The 18,126-nt window shown below is 45.3% G+C and overlaps 1 pseudogene; it reads left to right on the top strand.

Annotated features, from left to right (window-relative positions):
• The first annotated feature begins 147 nt into the window (after nucleotides 1-147).
• On the top strand, nucleotides 148-11,104 carry LOC149357336 (uncharacterized; annotated as a pseudogene).
• Nucleotides 11,105-18,126: the final 7,022 nt, after the last annotated feature.

Genomic DNA, 18,126 nt, shown 5'->3' with positions numbered 1-18,126 from the left:
AGACAACAAGCGCGAAGAAAACTATCTGTACCCAGTGAACCACGGATATCCGTGGAATATCCGAGAAAGGTCCGAATCTCCAGTGCCGAGAAGGGATGTACATAGGGCATACCGATGGACATCCAATTGCGGATATCAGCACCGGAGATGCAGCGTAGGTCCGAAGGACGTACATAATCAGATAACGGGAGGATATCCAGCAGCGGATATCTGTGGGATGGCCGTGTAATTTCTTAAGGAATATTGTGATGCAACATGTTCCCTGTAGATCAAAAACTTCATGCAGCAAAATAGCACCCGCCGCAGTGGCTAAGGCACTCATCTACTGAGCCAGAGTGCCCTGGTCCGAAGCGGGCCGCGGCAGCCGCCTTTCGATGGAGGCGAAACACAAAAGGCGCCCGTGTGCTGTGCGATGTCAGCGCGCATTAAGGACTTCCAGGTGGTCGAAATTATTCTGGAGACCTCCACTACTGGTACCTCTTTCTCAATACATAAAACTACGCAGGACACAGCACGCTCGTCCTGTCTGCATCTTTTCTGTTTCCTGTCTCCTGCGTAGTTTTATGACTTCAGAATGCCTTGCCAACTAGCCTGTCATCACACACTTCTAGAATTCACCTCTTTCTCCTTTCACTTCTTTCTCTTATAGCATAGCTCAGGTAACCACTGAGATATACGAGACAGATACTGCGCCATTTCCTTTCCTCAAAAACCAACTTAAAATATCTGAAGCAGGTGTTATTTTTGCAAGCATATTACTCTGCTTGACATGAACCAGTCTTGAGCCACTTTGAGAGTTGTATGATTTTGACATAAAATTGCAGTTCATCAATATCTTTTGTCTCCACCTACCAGCTAGTTTCCAAAAACATCCAACATTTTTATTGCACATTGTGCAGGGAAGACTTTATACTGGCAGTAAAACAGGGTTTGGGCCATCATGGGTGTTCCCATATCCTGATGAAAGAATGAATCAAATATGTACAAAAACTTATTTATTAGATGCACAGGACCCCTTGTGTCACTGTCACTTGGTTCAAATTAAGTACAAGAAGAATAAACGACTATTGACACCATATTTTAGTCTCACATTTTCTTATTCCAAATGCTGCGTTAGACATTAGAACACATGGATCACCACATGGTATTCACCTACAACCACTAAATAATTTATAACAGAATTTCTCCTCTCATGCTGTTTCACTTTCACCAACTGAATGATGTCTGTGACACGTAGTTCACACTTAGGTCACGTGAAGTGCGAAAAAAAAACTTCCCATGTAAATGCTGATACATAGTTTCAATTCACTAGATACTTAGTCCAGCTTGCTCCATCAGATGAAATGACAAGCAATGCACCACACGTTACACTGCCATTTTTTTGCACTTCACGTGACCTAAGTGTGAATTACATGTCATAGGTGTCATTCAGTTGGTGAAACTGAAACAGCATGAGAGGAAAAATTCAGTTATAAATTATTTAGTGGTCGTAGGTGAATACCATGTGTGATGCATGTATTCTAATATCTAATGCAGTATTTGGAATAAGAAAATATGTCACTAAAATCAGGTGTAAATAGTCGTTAAAATTATAGCAGTCGATTACTTCTTGCGGCACACCGCTCCTTCGCTCGGCGCAGCCACTCGTTAATGGCAGTGTCAACGTCGTCGTGCGTGACCTCCCTGTTGTAATGAGTCCTCCTGACGGCATCTGAAAGCCTAATGCATAGATTGGATGGCCAGGTGTACAACAGATGTTCAGAGCCAGACCCACAAGTAAATACTGCGCATGTAGGTATCCTTAGTGGTATTCTTGTATACCTCAAGCTTGGCATCACTTTTGAATCATAACAATTTTGGCTGTAAAAATGTATATATACTCACCAGAGATCACTTCTCGAAGTTTCAGAGCGTCAAACCGCTCTTTGCCCTTACGGCCATGCATTGAGAACTGCGCTGCAGTACTGTAATCCATCATATGTCCCAGCATTCCCTTTACAGCTAAAGGAACTGTCTTAGTGCCGAAGCACTTCAGGTCGGAGATCTGGAAGAGAGCATCTAGTGCTTGGCTAACACACTTGATGGTTCAGAAAATACATAGGCAGGTGGTCTATAAGTGCAGCTGCATGCAAAACTGAAAGGTGTACACAAAACCAATAGACCCGCACTCTTAACTGACACTTTACCTGCAGTGCTACCTGTAATAATAGAGGATGTTTTTGCGCAACCGTCACATAATTCTTAGTGCATGCATTAATGAATGTATCATTGCAACGCCTCCACTAGTAATTAGTAATGCATAGATGCAACATTAATAATGTAGTTGCAGAGTTGGCAATCTCAACTCCTTTCAACTTGTAATGGCTTTGAGCACCTGCTTGAGCACACATCATAAACCAATGCAGAGTCGAAGGAAAGGTGTGATCAATAAAAAAAAACTATCTTTAATGGCTATTTCTGGTAAAGCAAAGTGTAGCTAATGCAAGTGTGAACAAGCCTTAATGTATCAAATTCACAAAACAGACACTTGCTATAGTCAAAAGCAGTCAGTTACCAAGGCACATCTCATAGCAGGCGTTAGGCCTTCATCAAAGGCCTTCACCGCCTCTACTGAGTCGAGCGGCTGCTTCAGCACCGTTTCAGTAGTATCTTGCTCCTGACTCGCCAGTCCAGCTTGCCTTATTGCCGAAATGGCTTCCAGGGTTTCAGCCTGGGTATGCCTGATTATGGTGAAATTCGTTAGGACTCGTCGTTGAAAGTCTGCAAGTACAAGGAAACAGGTTAAAATGCCAAAATTTCCTGCATCAAGCAACAGAACTCACTAGCAAACCCAAGGCTTCTCACGCAGCATTCTGCACCACCTGTAAGGAAAAGGAATGACAGTAATCTAAAAGTCTGAAAACTTGAACATATGTAGTTACTGAGCAACAGCGAAAAATAGTTTACAGCAGTTTATGCCATTTTCCACAGCCGGTTCCAGGTTCACAGGTTGTGCTGGCACTGGATGGAACATGGAGCACTGCATAAGGAGACAAAACAGTTAGCAATGCAGACAATGGATAGATAACTGTGGATCGCCCATTCGGTTTTTAACTTTGGATAAAAGACTGGGGCAGCACCATCCTACCTAAATGCACGTCTGGCATTGAGAAAATTGGATTTTGAAGTGCGTCATGTTCCTCCTGCCTTGTGATTCAAATTTCTAGTGGTATAAAGGCCAAGAAACTCTGGGACTGTATCACAGACTGAGAGTGCATGGCAATGTAGCTTGGCATCAGTAATGTAAACATGCAAGAAACTATCTTAGCATCACTGCAGTTTGCTTGTGAAAACAGCCAATGGCACCAATGACTATATTAGTTCCTGGGCTTTTGTGGGTTAAGAAAGCTCGGTTTTGAGTTACAGTTGTCTTGGACATGGTAATGTATCAGTATACAGGCCGACTTCAATTCTTCCTTGGTATCTCGTTAGAGCTGGACATGCTACTGCCTCAAAGCTGCCCCCATATTTGTGTGAAAACAAGCCACAGCTGATAAAACTAGAATGCAAATAAAAATTAAAACAAAAGGTACATAATATAAAAAATCGTACGATTAAACAGTTTATACTTGCCCCGAGCTGAGGGACCTGCCACTTCTTCACCACAGGTCACATTGTTCTCTGGGTATAAACGCACAATAAATTAAAAACAAATCAAACAACAAAGAAATAAAAACAAATTGCAGTTTAAAGACGATTACCAGTGACTTCTTCAAAGACAGCCAGTGCCTTTGTCCTTTCCAGCTGAGCACAGAGAAATAAATGCAGCTTGTAAAATGAAAGTACCAAGAAAGCCACACTTCGGCTAGCTACTCATGATTATCACCCTTGTAAGCATGCACAGATCAGCAGCACATGACTATGCAGTGATTTCAGCATTCACATACTTGAAACGTTGGGATGAACACAGAAGTATCTCTAGAAAAATGAAACTGGGGAAATCAGGCATACTGAGGTGCATGGCTTTTTTTTGCGTGTGAAACCTCTTAATGCCAGTCAGCGTTCGAAGTCAGTGCTATGCAACGATGTGGATCACCTAGCTGACCGCGCGAGTTTGTAAACGAACGAAATATACGGCAAACGCGCACAAACTGTAAATATTGAAAACGAAACGTACACGTGCTCCTAGGGTCTGACAGCCCCAGGGGTGCGACTGGAAAGTCGTTGCAGTTTGAACTCGAGTCCGAATCGCTCCGGAGCCGGTGCGGCCGCACAATACACCTGCGCTTCGGAGTTCGGGCCTCGTCCGCAGACAAATCTGACGTGAACCGCGCAAGGACCAGTTTTTTCCTCCCTTCGCCATATGTTCCTGGAAATGAAAGACAAGCTTGAGCTCTGATGTATTTTCGAACAAAACGATAGATGCTTACGGAATATTGCTTTCACGCAAGCAGAATATTCAAGGAAGTCCGGGGTAGGCGGTTGTCCGCGCCGCACCAATTTTGTGGCTTTATCACTAGCCATATCTGGCCACAAACAATTATCGCCATCCACCCAAGTGCATGGGACAAGTACGACTTCTTGAGACTCTCTGAACTCAACAATTGCGTACATGTCTGAAACAAAAACAAAGGTTTCAGCAAAGGAAGCCTTACTTTGGGATCTGAACTGAGATCTCCAGGGCAGTAAATTGTGAGGCGACACTTACCGGCCTGTTGCAATGACGCTACGAGCCAAAAGAGCTGCGCGGGCCTGAATCGCGTACTGCAACACTGGTCGGCAACACCACGTCTTACCACTACCACCAAACACGTGCGAAATATGCGGGCCAGCAGGCCATCCCTTAGCGAAAAAGAGGATGTGCTAAAAATGCATTTCAAACGTATTGTATTAATTTCATATTTATTTCGCATTTTTTTGTCCCTATGCTTAAACTGCAATACGAATGCTTTCTAAGTATACTAGGAATAATATTTTAAACGTTCTTAAAAATACGTGAAAAGTACATTTTTGCCCGCTTAGCATATTTATAATGCATTAAAAATATAATAAAAATATACATTAGAGATATACTAAAAATATACATTTAATACATTAAAAATATGTTTACTCGGGCTTGAAAGAAAGTCTACTGGGCGGCTCCATGGAATGGCACGGGTTAATTCTTCAACTGGAGAACAAATCGTACACGGGTATTTATCATTAATCAACAGGAGTCTGATATTATAAGGTCACGTGATTGAATGGGAACGGCAGATACACACACACCGCATACCAAGACGACAGCGACACGGCAAACAACAAATCCTACGACAAGCGCTATACTTGGCTTGCCGTATATATACCCAGCGAAAGCGACGCACTATTTTGCGCGGTGAGGCCTTTTTTTGCGCAAATACTGTGGGCTGCCAAATTATCGCAGAAGTATCCTACTGCTCGCGTTCGAATCTGGGGTTAATTGAGAACGGAATTGCTAGTTGAAACTTGCGTCAGGCACAGGTCAGGGGTCGAACTGTCAACCAACAGATACATGGGTGTGTAAGGGAGCCGGTCTGCCCTGCCAGACGGGGTCCTTTCCGCTGGCTTATTCGGACCCAGAAGTACCCAAGGCGCTTTTGCTGGTATAATGCTATCACGTTCTCACACGGAAATGTTCGAATGACATTGAGTGGAATGACCTTCGAGAATAGGAATGACATTCGGACTCGACGGACTGCCGCGGTGCTGCACGACACTTTCGAAACGCATTCGAAAGTCTCAGCTCGTTTTCAGTGTACAGCGACGACGACGACGGCGGTCACACTAGTCCGACAACGACAGTACATATCACGCTGAACAACAGCATGTAATTATAGTGAAATATCTAGCTTACTATAATATGATTCTAGAGGGACACGTTTTTCAGGCCAACGACACCGACGAATCCGGTCGGCGGACGGTCAGCCTTATCGGCGGCTGAGCGAGAGCACGGTGATGAGGCGGCGGTGTGTATATGCTCGCGCTTCTAAATGAGCGAAACGAACGGCTATATTTCACGTGTGCACACCTGAACACTCACCAGCGATAAGCGCTTACCAAATCAATTTCAGTCGACGACGGCTCTGTTCCCTTCCGCGACGACTAGGCCCAGCGAGTTCGCAGGGTTCGATCTGTGATTTCGGCGGTTGTGAAGAGCGAATCACAAGCTTTAGCGAATGCAAATAGTCACCAGGTGTAGTTTTGGCAACAGTGACCTGAAATCAACTATTGGTTACATCGCAGGGCACGCGTACGATGAACGGGAATCGCCGGTGTGACCCAGACTGCCGAGCCGTGCTTTACGGCCAGCAGCAGTCGTCGCCGTCGCTAGCTTGTGGATAACAGTCGCCAGACATACTTCTGGATAAAGTAGTTTAAAAAAAAGTACTGGTCACGTCGGAGAAAGCCGGGACAAGAAGCGAGAACCGCCAGTCCTGCGCGATGCCAACAACCCGGCTTTCTCAGGCGTGCGATCGCATCATCGCTTCCCACACATTGTCGCACTGCGTAAACAAGCACGAGTACAACCAGTAAAAAAAGAAAACAGATTGTTTAATAGAACGAAAGCGCAGATTGCGTTTTATGTTATGTAAACAAGCGATGTAAACAACAGTATGAGTGCAGTCGTCCTCATCGGCGCACTCCCGGGGAAATTTCATGCTGACGCGGTTAATATTCATTGGTGTAATATTATCTTCAAGCACTCCCTTAGACAGAACACGTGTAGCATCGTTAGATGACATTCGGTTGGAAGGCATTCGAAGCGCCCGTGTAGCAGGGGTTATAAGTGGTGATCACCTTCCTGCTAGAAGTTACCATAAACGAAAGGATGACAAGAAAGTGAAAGTTTTCACTCTTCGCTGAAACGTCATTTCGAACCCTAGATTGTTCCACGGTAGCTTGAAGTGTAATGCAAATATGTTTACGCGGACAACCCATTTGTTAGAATTTAAATATACTTCAGACGGATTAATTGCGTATTTACGAAAGTACACTTTAAATAGATGGCCAGCACCAAAATGCGGTCCCGAAACTCGATTTTGAGCATTAGATTGTTCAACGACAGCTTGTAGTGCGCTGCAAACATGCTAATGCGGACTGCCAATTTGCTAGAATTTCAGTGTTATTTGGACGAATTAATTGCGTATTTACGGAAGTACACTTCAAATACATTGACGACACGCAAATGCCATTTCCCGAAACGCGATTTCGAGCACTCGACTGTTCAACGGCAGCTAGAAGTGTGCAAAGACGTTTAAAAGGACTGCCCGTTTGTTAGAATTGAAGTATATTTCGGATGAATTAATTTCATATTTACGAAAGTTCACTTTTAATACAATGACAAGATGCTAACACTGCATACATCTACGTTTACAAGGGCTGCCCGTTTTTTAGAATTGAAGTATACTTTCGATGAATTAATTTCATATTTCCGAAAATACACTTTTAATACACTGACAAGATGCTAAAACTGCATACATATTTTTTCACGTATTGGAAAAGTGCTCGAAGTATGCTTTAAGTGAGGTATTTTTGGCACATTTTAAAAATATATTTCGAATACCAAGCATGAAATTTCAGGAACGTATTTCCTACATATTTTTAGTGCATTCATGAATACAAAATATGTTTAAAATACAATTTAAATAGCCCACCGTATATTCCAAACGTATTAGTTTTTGCTAAGGGATGTGCTTCCACTCTTTGTTTAGTGGATTGTCTCTACTGAAGCAGCCCCTAGAGGCACTTTACAATGCAGTGGAACAACTACCGAAACATTTAACATGTAACTATTAAATTTTTTGTTACGCTAAACTATTTTCGGAAAAATAAGAAATTATTTGCATTGTCGTAATAACAATGCGAAAAAAACGCGTTGTTTCTTTCTAGCGTGCTTTTTAGGCTGGCAACGTTTACTGACACCGGTAGAATTTAGCTTATGATGTAGTAGCGGTAGTAGTTACCACGCGCCACCGTAGCCATCGCTGTGCCGTTGTGTGTGGTCGGGCGGCCGTGGACTCGTGCGATTTTTGCTTTGGTGGACCATAGTGCTTCGGACCACACTTCACGCATTTCGGGCAGCTGCGGACGGCACCTTGCTCACGTCTGCAGTTCAGCTCATTGCTTTTCGCGATTCGCTTGAGTGGTCGCGTCGGCATGCCTAAAATAAAGGAGAAGCCCTATACTCTGACAAAAGCCTCGCTCGAAGCAAAGGCGATCTTCGAGAACTTTGGATGATATAGCTGCCAAAGCACAGTTCCTGCGCTATCAACAGCGTCGGCGCCTGCCGCTTTTTGCGGCAGTGCAACTGGCAGATCGGGCACATTGTATGACAGCCTGGACCAACAAGTGGCTGCTGACAACACAAGTGACTCCAACACAGCAGCAACACTGCAGTTGGGTCTCGCAGAAGCGGTTCAGTCCGTTTCTTTAGGCGTGGAAGAGGCACAGAGGAGCTCTGCTTGCAGCTCCGCTCCAAGTTGCGGGACGTTTTCCGAGAACCCGCCCAACGTTTGCCCCAACACAAAGCCAGCCGTCAAGTCGGGCAGTTTGGCTGCGGCATTGCGGGCTTGGACCCTCAAAGAAAATATATCGCAGTCGGCTCTAAGCTCACTCCTCAAGATTCTTAAGGCGCATCCTTCAGACACATCGTATCTGCCAAGCGACGCTCGTACTTTCCTCCGAACGCCGCGCGAGACAACGCATGTTGCGGCGCTGACCTCGATGCCGCCTGGCGAATACTGCCATTTCGGTCTTGAGTAACAACTGGGAAACGCGCTGTCGCAAAGACCTCCTGAAGGTTGGTGTGTTTCTCTGTCCTTCAATGTGGATGGGCTTCCTATCTCAAAAAGTTCTAGGTTGCAACTATGGGTCATACAGTGCATGGTTGTAGGTGCATGGTTTCTTTTTCTCATTTTCATCAATGACTTACCTTTGTCCTTAATTAACACAAGATGTATACTTAACGCGGATGATACGACATTATTCACTCAGGATAGCAATTTCACAAGCCTAATAAACAAATTAAACATGGACTTACAGAATATTGTTTTATGGTGTGAAAATAACTTACTACAACTTAATCCTACAAAAACCACTTTCATGATATTCCGCTCTCATCAAAAGCATGTCATCCTGAGCCCAGCCATTTATCTGGGACATCATATTATCACTGCCTCCGAATCCGTTACATTTCTCGGCATCACGCTTGACTGTAATCTAAAATTTCATCTACACACGAAATCTATCAGTAAAAAAATTTCATTTGGAATAAGGGTGTTAATAAAAACTAGACTTTTCATTCAACGCCATGTTCTCTTATCCCTGTACTATGCTTTCATTAACAGTCACCTTAATTATTGCCTATCATCATGGGGTAATACCTATTCATGCCATATGTCATGTATTTCTCATCTTCAAAATCAAGCGCTTCGAATTTTATCTTTCAGCCCATACACAGCCACTGCTTCACCTCTTTACTGTGACCTAAACATTCTGCCATTGAAATGCCTCCTTAATCTTAGGTTAGGTCTTCTAATCTACTGCGCTCGCAATAATAACAATCAACTTCTCTTTTTTTCCGCATCTTTCCTTTCTAATAGCAATAACACTAGATTATCTGAACAAAACAATATGCTTCTACCAAAAGTGAACACAAATTATGGAAAACAAACTGCTTTTTTCTCCGCCATCAAAACCTGGAATTCATTACCACTAGCAATCAAATCCGCACATTCGCAGCCCGCTTTCTACACTTTACTAAAAAAACATCTCCTATCAACCCATTCAGCTTCATGCCATGCTTAAGGTTGCCTTCATCTTATTTTCTGTTCCCCACTCTGACAGCAAACGGTCATATTGTTAATCATCTGGAACCTCTTTTTCCTTTCTTTTTTTTCTTTCTTCGCCTGTGTTTTATATCTGCATTTATTCAATGCCCATTGTTATCGGATGTCTTTTTGTGTTCTTTCTATTGCTCTTATGTTTTGCTATTTTATGCCTTTTTGTTAAATTATGCCCGCTAACTATTGTATAACTTATTCATTGCCGCAAATTACACTAATAGGTTTTAACTTGATTGTATACTTTTATTCCCGCTCCTCTGCCAAGCTTATGTACTTTCCTTATGTATTCCTGATGGGAGGTCCCCCAGACAGTTTTCACTTTGGGACCTCCTACTGTACTAACTTTTTTATGAAACTTACAACTCATTTGTATTTCGTTTTAATAAACCTTCAAACCTTCTCGCAGAGCTGCACCTTTTGTTGTAGGCGTATTTTCTGGGACGTCAAAGCCGGAGTCGGCTAATGAGTTCATGACTCCGTTCGTGACGGAACTGAAGCAGCTGACTTCATCCGGTATCAACTTCAGAGGCCAAACTTTTAAGGTTTTGTTAAAGAATTTTATCTGCGATGCACCAGCGCGGTCTTTTAGCTACTGTATAAAAGGCCACATGGGGTATTCCGGATGCCCAAAATGCTGTGTTGAAGGCACCTATGTGAGCAATAGAGTCGTGTTCCCTTCAAAGAGCTCTAGACTCCGAACTGACGACTCTTTCAGGCGCCAGACCGACCCAGACCACCACCATGACGTGGCAGTGCTTACATCCCTCCCGGTGGATTGCATCAAAAGTGCACCCCTAGACTACATGCACTTACTGTGTCTTGGTGTGATGAAGAAGCTGATACTCTTATGGTTGGGTGTGCCGCTGAGTGTACGCCTTGGGCCTGCAGAGCGCAGGAAGTTATCTGATATGAACATTTTGTTAGCTCCACATGTGCCTAGTGAGTTTGTGCGCAAACCAAGAAGCATTGCAGAGTTTGAACGACGGAAGGCAACTGAATTCGGACTTTTTTTACTCTACAGAGGTCCCTTAGTGCTGAAGTCTGTCCTTCCTTCTGCTCTCTACTCTAACTTCCTCACCTTGCACTGTGGTTCATTTCTTCTTGCCAGCCCAACATTGTGCCATAAATACGTCGAGTATGCAGAATCGCTTCTGCAGCACTTTGTGAAGCTGTTTCCAAAGCTATATGGAGATAACCACATGTCGTACAATGTTCACTTCTTCTACACATTGCAGATGATGTGCGCAACCAAGGGCCACTAGATTCATTTAGCTTGGTTGGTTGGTTTATAGGGTTTAACGTCCCAAAGCGACTAAGGCTATGAGAGACGCCGTAGTGGAGGGCTCTGGAAATTTCGACCACCTGGGTTTCTTTAACGTGCACTGACATCGCACAGTACACGGGCCTCTAGAATTTCTCCTCCAAAGAAATTGAACCCCCGCGGCCGGGATCGAACCCACGTCTTTCGGGTCAGAAGCCGAGCACCATAACCGCTGAGCCACCGCGGCGGCAGATTCATTTAGCGCTTTTCCCTTTGAGAGCAACATGCAATTTTTAAAGCGTCTCCTTAAAAGACATGGTGCTCCACTTACTCAGCTCTACAACCGCTTAAAGGAGCGGGAGGACATGGAACCTGTGGAAAGGTTATTTTCATCAGAGGTACTACTAGAAAGGCAGCACACAGATATTCCTCTACCTTCTGGTTGTTCTCCTCCATCGTACAAGTGTGCTAAATTTCCCAATTTCAAGCTTGTAGCAGGTACAGCCGACAACTGCTGTATGGTAGAGGATTCCGTGATTCTTGCAGAGAGTTTTGCACACTTCACTTCAACTCTAGCTCCATGCATAATTGGCCGAGAGTTGATGATGAAGGAGAACCTTTACAGTAAACCATTCCTGTTTGCCCAGATTGGTGTTTTTGTTGTTTCTTGGCCATCTGGTTTGAAGTGCTGGCCAGTAGCTGGTGTCCCTAAGCTCCTCAGGCTTCCATTCTCTGACAAGTCAATTGTTGTGCCACAGCTGCACACATACTAGCTTCCCCTGCAGTAAGGCACAAGCTTGTGTATTTGAAATGAGATTTGGCTAATGGTTTATATTGTTTAGCGTCCCAAAACAACTCGGGCTATGAAGGACACCGAAGTGGGAGGCTCCGGGTAATTTCGACGTCCTGGGTTACTTTAACCAGCGCCAACATCACAAAGCACACGGGCCTCTAGCATTTTACCTCCATCAAAATGCGACCACTGCAGCCGGGATCAAACCCACGTCTCTCGGGTCAGTAGCTGAGCGCCATAACCACCACGGCGGCTCACAACGGATGCGGAGCAACAAGAAAGAAAATTTGTTTTCAAAGGCGGCTTCACTGGGCACCCCAACCACACCATGAGGGAAGAAGGTGGAAATGAAAGAAGCAAGCAAGAGGCTGAAACGAAGGGCACAGGATTACTATCGGCTACATGGGCATATGTAACGTGTATGTACTGACATCGTACCATTCTCAAGACAAGCTGTTCTTGCTGTGACAGTGTACTTACACTCTCGGCTATATAGTGGGGTCTAGAAACGCTGCTACATCTATTTCTGCCGTGACAGTGTGATCACAGTCTTGTCTGCAGTAGAGGCTCTTACAAATGCTGCAACCTCTTACACCAGTCCTCGTAGCATACAGGTAAGTAAAACTGGCAAATTACACTAAAAGTGTGCCCTACTGCAGTTCTCATCTCACATACTGCTATTCTTCTAGCCCTTAGGTCTGTACGGGACCAACATTCTTGCTGCATACTGACATTCTTTGCAACACCTAAGCTAGTGTTCAGTGGTAAGCTGTGGTTGTGCGGCTAAAGTTACCCACTCTCACTGCCAGTCATCTTGTTTCTTCAGGATTGCTGTGTGGGTGCGACCAGCCTGAATTGGACTGCTGCATAGAACCTATTTAGGGAGCAGCAACCTCTACGTGAGTTCACACTGTTTTCAGAATTGCCAACACCTCTCGAGCAGTTCTCCTCTCACATACTGCTATTTTTCTAGCCCTTAGATCTGGACGGGACCAACATTCTTGCTGCATACTGACATTCTTTGCTACACCGAAGCTAGTGTTCAATGGTAAGCTGTGGTTGTGCGGCAAAAGTTACCTACTCTCACTGCCTGTCATCTTGTTTCCTCAGGATTGCTGTGTGGGTGCGACCAGCCTGAATTGGACTGCTGCATAGAACCTATTTAGGGAGCAGCAACCTCTATGTAAGTTCACACTATTTTTAGAATTTCCAAACCCACTCCAGCAGTCATCTCAGTACTGCTATTTTTATAGCCCTTAGATTTGGACGGGACCAACATTCTTGCTGCATACTGACATTCTTTGCTACACCGAAGCTAGTGTTCAGTGGTAAGCTGTGGTTGTGCGAAAAAAGTTACCCACTCTCACTGCCGGTCATCTTGTTTTCTCAGGATTTCTGTGTGGGTGCAACTAGCCTGCTTTAGCCACTGCATAGTAATTTTAACTTCGAAGCGGTAACCTCTATGCGAGTTCACACTCTTTCAGAATTGCCAACGCCACTCGAGCAGTCATCTCACGTACTGCTATTTTTATACCCCTTAGATCTGGACGGGACCAACATTCTTGCTGCATACTGACATTCTTTGCTACGCCGAAGCTAGTGTTCAGTGGTAAGCTGTGGGTGTGCGGCAAAAGTTACTCACTCCCACTGCCTGTCATCTTGTTTCCTCAGGATTGCTGTGGGGGTGCGACTAGCTCGTTTTAGCCACTGCGTAGTATTTTAACTTCGGAGCGGCAACCTCTATGCGAGTTCACACTTTTTCAGAATTGCCAACACCACTCCAGCTGTCATCTCACATACTGCTATTTTTCTAGCCCCTAGCTCTGTACGGAACCAACACTCATGCTGCATTCTAACGCTCTTTGCTACACCACAGTGTTGAATGGTAAAGTCACCTCTCACTACCCATGAACATGTTTGTTTGGAGTTCTTAGTAGACATCTCTAACCTACTGAAAATTGCTGGGCACTGTAGAGATATTGCATAGAAGTGAACATGGTTTGTCAAATTTGCTTGCTTTAATGATATATTAAGAATTTACTTGGTGTGCATTGTTTTCTGCAGACAACCGTCCGCAGTTTGGCTACAAATTCATGGTCCGTGCAGTATCCTTCCTGCTATGTAAACCTCTGTATGGCCAGCTTGAAGAATTTCGCATGCTGTCTGAAGACATCATTTATGTCATTAATAAAATCATGTTGAATTTCACACGCTTTTCCATTTTGGTCGTTGATTGCTCTCCAGATTCATGCATATGATATACAGCGAGGCTTATGTCCGATTTCGGACACTCTGTAGGCTTTTGATAAGCCCATGGGCCTTGCGACATGTACTAATTGGTGGTTATAGTTCTGGCTTGCTTCATGGTGGCGTAGAAGGCACTACCTGCGAATATCCTCAAAAGGTCCGCCGGTGTATATCCAATACGGATATCTGTCGGCAGTCTAAATAATTATATTTGTACCTCCGTCGGAGGTCCGAGCGAGAGCCGTAGGACGTTGGCGTATCTCCTACGGATATCCATTTATCCAATGAAGGATATACTTCGGACATCTGATGAATGTACACTGGTTGATTGGGTACATTTACAGAACGAACAGTTTAACAATTTAATATTGTTTTTCGTAATGAAAGCAACTTTTAAAGTTGTTGCAAAGCTGACCAGTCTGAACATTTTCATATAAAATTGATTTCTGCGCTCGTTCTCGGTTTGAAAGTCGACATGGTACTCGGCTTACGATAGCGTTTCACGAGCCACCCCTTCGATAGTCACATTTCTGATTTGTCAAGCATCGAACTTATAATCGCAGCGCGGTAACGCGAACATGGACAGAAGCCCACCGAGTATTTGCCTGTTCCGAAACTGTCCAGCCAACCTGCCCAACTTTCCCCTTTCATCGTACATAACATTCAAGTGAACGCGATCTTATGCAACATCACATCACACGCCCAAACGGTGGCTGAAGCGTTGGCGGCGAAAGAACTTCTCCCTCCTCTCTCCACGGACACTTAATCACGTCGAAAAGGCATACTATTCCATTCCGAATAAATGGCAGTAACGTTGCACGCATATTCCGTTGCTGATGAAGTTGAAACGACGATCAGCGCAAACCAAGCTGCCTGATGACTTGTCAACAGGAGCAAAAAAGAAAAGGACACCTGCAAGCTATAACACGCCTCAAACGAAAAGGGCATGCAAACCCATTTTGGGCAGCGGGGCCGCAGCGGTACGCGGAGCGATGCGCACATGAGCGGCGAGGGCTCTACCTAAACATGTATTGGGCGAACGCCGGTCTTAGCGTCTACTTACCGTGCTCGGCTGGTGATCCATGGCCGCGGAACGCAACATCTAACTGTGTCATGCGATGCAAAATAACAGCAGATACAAGAGAAAGACCAAGAAACAGCAATGGCGACGAGATAACAGAGAAAGGCTTTCCGGTCATGGAGGAAAAAAAACTGAGGAGGAAGCATGACGTCACGCGGCCAGCGTTCGCAAGCCGAGTGTTTTGAAGTTGTTTTCTCCGTCAGTTTTTCGCTCTCCGAGCCGGTCCTTTATGTTTTGATTCTGGTATGTTTTATTGCGCGCGTATGCGCGACCCGCGGCGCGGGCGTCTACAGCAAGGAAGTTGATCTACAGTTAGTCTGCCGCGCTAATCGGCGCATGCGCGCGCGCAGCGGGGCTAGACTTTACCGCACGCTATCACGTGGTGCGATCACGGGGGGACACACTCTCTTTTTTTTTGCTATATCTTTAATTGTTAAGACGAGGCTTCAAGGTTGTCGCCGGACGCTCCCTCCTCAGTTTTTTTTTCCTCCATGTTTCTGGTGGTCAGGCGCAGTCAGACAGGCGGACGAAAACATGGGAGCGCGGCGCCCCGGGCGCCGCGGCGCTCCGTTTTCTCAGAGTGCTTTGCGCGGCCGCCTGGTGGCGCGGCAAGGGCGCGGCGGAATTTGTGAAAAGGTGCAACACTTGGTGCCATTTGCGCACTTTCCAGCGCAGACATCATGGAGGAAGGAAAGAACTTTTCCTTCCTCCATGGCAGACAGCTTCTCATGGGTAAACCTACGCGCTGGGCTTTTTGTCTGAAAAAAAAAAGGATGCCTGGTTGCAAACAAAGTGAGGCTGATGCGTGTCCCGAACCGGTTCGGAACGGTTCTTTTGAATCGTTCCGGTCCGGGTTCAGTTCCAATATGGCGACAAAAATATGGGTTCGGTTGGTTCCTGTTCCAGGTGAAAATTCGGGTTCGGTTCCTGTTTCGGCTTTAGGTTCGGTTTCGGTTCGAAACCCTGAGCAACGCGCTCGTTTTTCGCCCCTGCCAGCCCGCGGGCTTCTTGCGCATGATCTTGGGGCTGCGAGAACGGCTGCGAGTAAGGCAGCAGACGACAGACGCCCGGAAAGTGAAGCGCCACGCTGGAAGCCATATTGAGTTAGACTCTGTGTGCATTCTGAGTACTTTTCTTGTTTTTGGAGGACGATATCGTGAGTTAAACCTTCAAATCAGCTCCATAGCTTCTCTCTGAGCCATCGCAGGACTTTTTGTTCCTGCATCTTCGTTATATTTTTTTTTAAATCCACTACACACGGACGCTCGTTCGGAGCTCCGAGCGCGTATTGTTTGCTCGTGTCGCCAAGAGGTTCTTGTTCGCTTGTTTTGTGACATACTGTCTACACGCTTACCTGAAAGCATCGCAGGAGAACCACTCGTAGTCTGGACCAGCTAGCGCTTGGTGCAAACGTTTCTGAGAAAGCTTTCTTCTGTCTGCCTACCCAATCCGCAACGAGCAGTAGCAGCGAGTATATCCCAGAAGCTGAGTTCTGTAATGCACCTACGCTAAGCTGACAGTATGGTCTTCAAATCGACTCAGTGATGGTGATCGAATGCACGGCGTTGCTTCTGCGTCATGATGGCCATGGCTTGCGTCGTCTGCTAGCAGATGACAGCTTTCTGGTACGATAACCGAGAGGGAGCTCGGCTCTGGCGTCGAGTCCGCAAGCAGCCTATGGCAAGTAGGTCATGGGACCATGACGCTGTTTCCTGTCAGAGCGGAAGCCGAGACCTGTCAGCAAGTAGTCCAGTACTGTAAAATTGAATATACCCACTCACTGATCTGTCGTGCGCCATGAAAGGAGACCGGCCGTGCTCAATATAGAAGCCGTACAGACAAGAAAATTCAGTATTCCGATCCAGGAGCCCTCGCGTGGTACAAGGCCGGTCAGCAGAGAGAGAATATAGCGAGGAAAGCCGAGCGAGCATCGGAGGCTCCCGAAGAGCGAGAATGACTCGCTAAGCGGCGACGCCAAACTGCAGAGCGAAAGAAGCGACGCATTGCCGCTGAGATACAACCAATGGAAGAAGACAGTCAAACAGAGGGTGGAAAAGTGAAGGTGCGGCGCATCACTGTTTCGCTATGTGTATCCTGGCCTAGCAGAGCTAAGACACTGCCAATTTTTTTCTTCTAAGATATTCGACCAGCAACAAACTTTTGATGCAAGCCTAGGCTAATCATCGAGCTTCACATTATTGCGGTCGAATTTGTTCTAAACTTGAGCAAGCGTTTCCTCCTTAAGGATTGCGTCCGGATTGTCACCATTATCGATCCGTCGTCGTCATCGCATTTCCAGAATGCCTTTATTTCGCAGCTTTTATTTCAAAGCACCCCGCCCCGCCCCCCAGTTAAATTTGCATATCGCAGCGCTGCAGCAAGTATCTAAGAGTTGTCCGTCCACGTTCACGCACTGTCACGTTTTGAAAGTACTTTTTTCCTCGCTCAGGTATAAAGTGGAACGGCCTTCCATTTAAACTTGTTATCATGACCTGCTGCTCATCACAGTTCATTGAAAATGCAAAAAAAATGTTATTGCGAATACGTTTTTTTATTCTTGCCACCCCTTATGTAATACCCCTTCTTCGGGCCTTGAAGCCAGTAAAATGAAAATGAAACGATACTATGAGCGGGGATAGAATTTAGGTTGTTTCTTTTTTCTACCTCGCAATGGCCACCTGCAATTTCGGGAATGTTATCTTCTTTTTCTGAAAAAACTCTGCTGTCCCATTCTGCCCTCCTTTGCAAGGACGATTATTTGCGGATAAGGGAGGACACATGCAATGTAATTTTATTCTCCTACGTAGGAAGCCGTCTGCCATAGATACCAACGAGAGGACGAGACAGGAACTTGAAAAGAAAGTTTTTCCAAGCCAGAGTACACCCTATCTAAAACCAAATA

The sequence above is a fragment of the Amblyomma mixtum genome, chromosome 3, assembly GCF_055824585.1.
Source record: "Amblyomma mixtum isolate Tamu chromosome 3, ASM5582458v1, whole genome shotgun sequence".
Taxonomy (NCBI): Eukaryota; Metazoa; Arthropoda; class Arachnida; order Ixodida; family Ixodidae; genus Amblyomma; species Amblyomma mixtum.
This window is presented reverse-complemented; position numbering and strand designations above follow the sequence as displayed.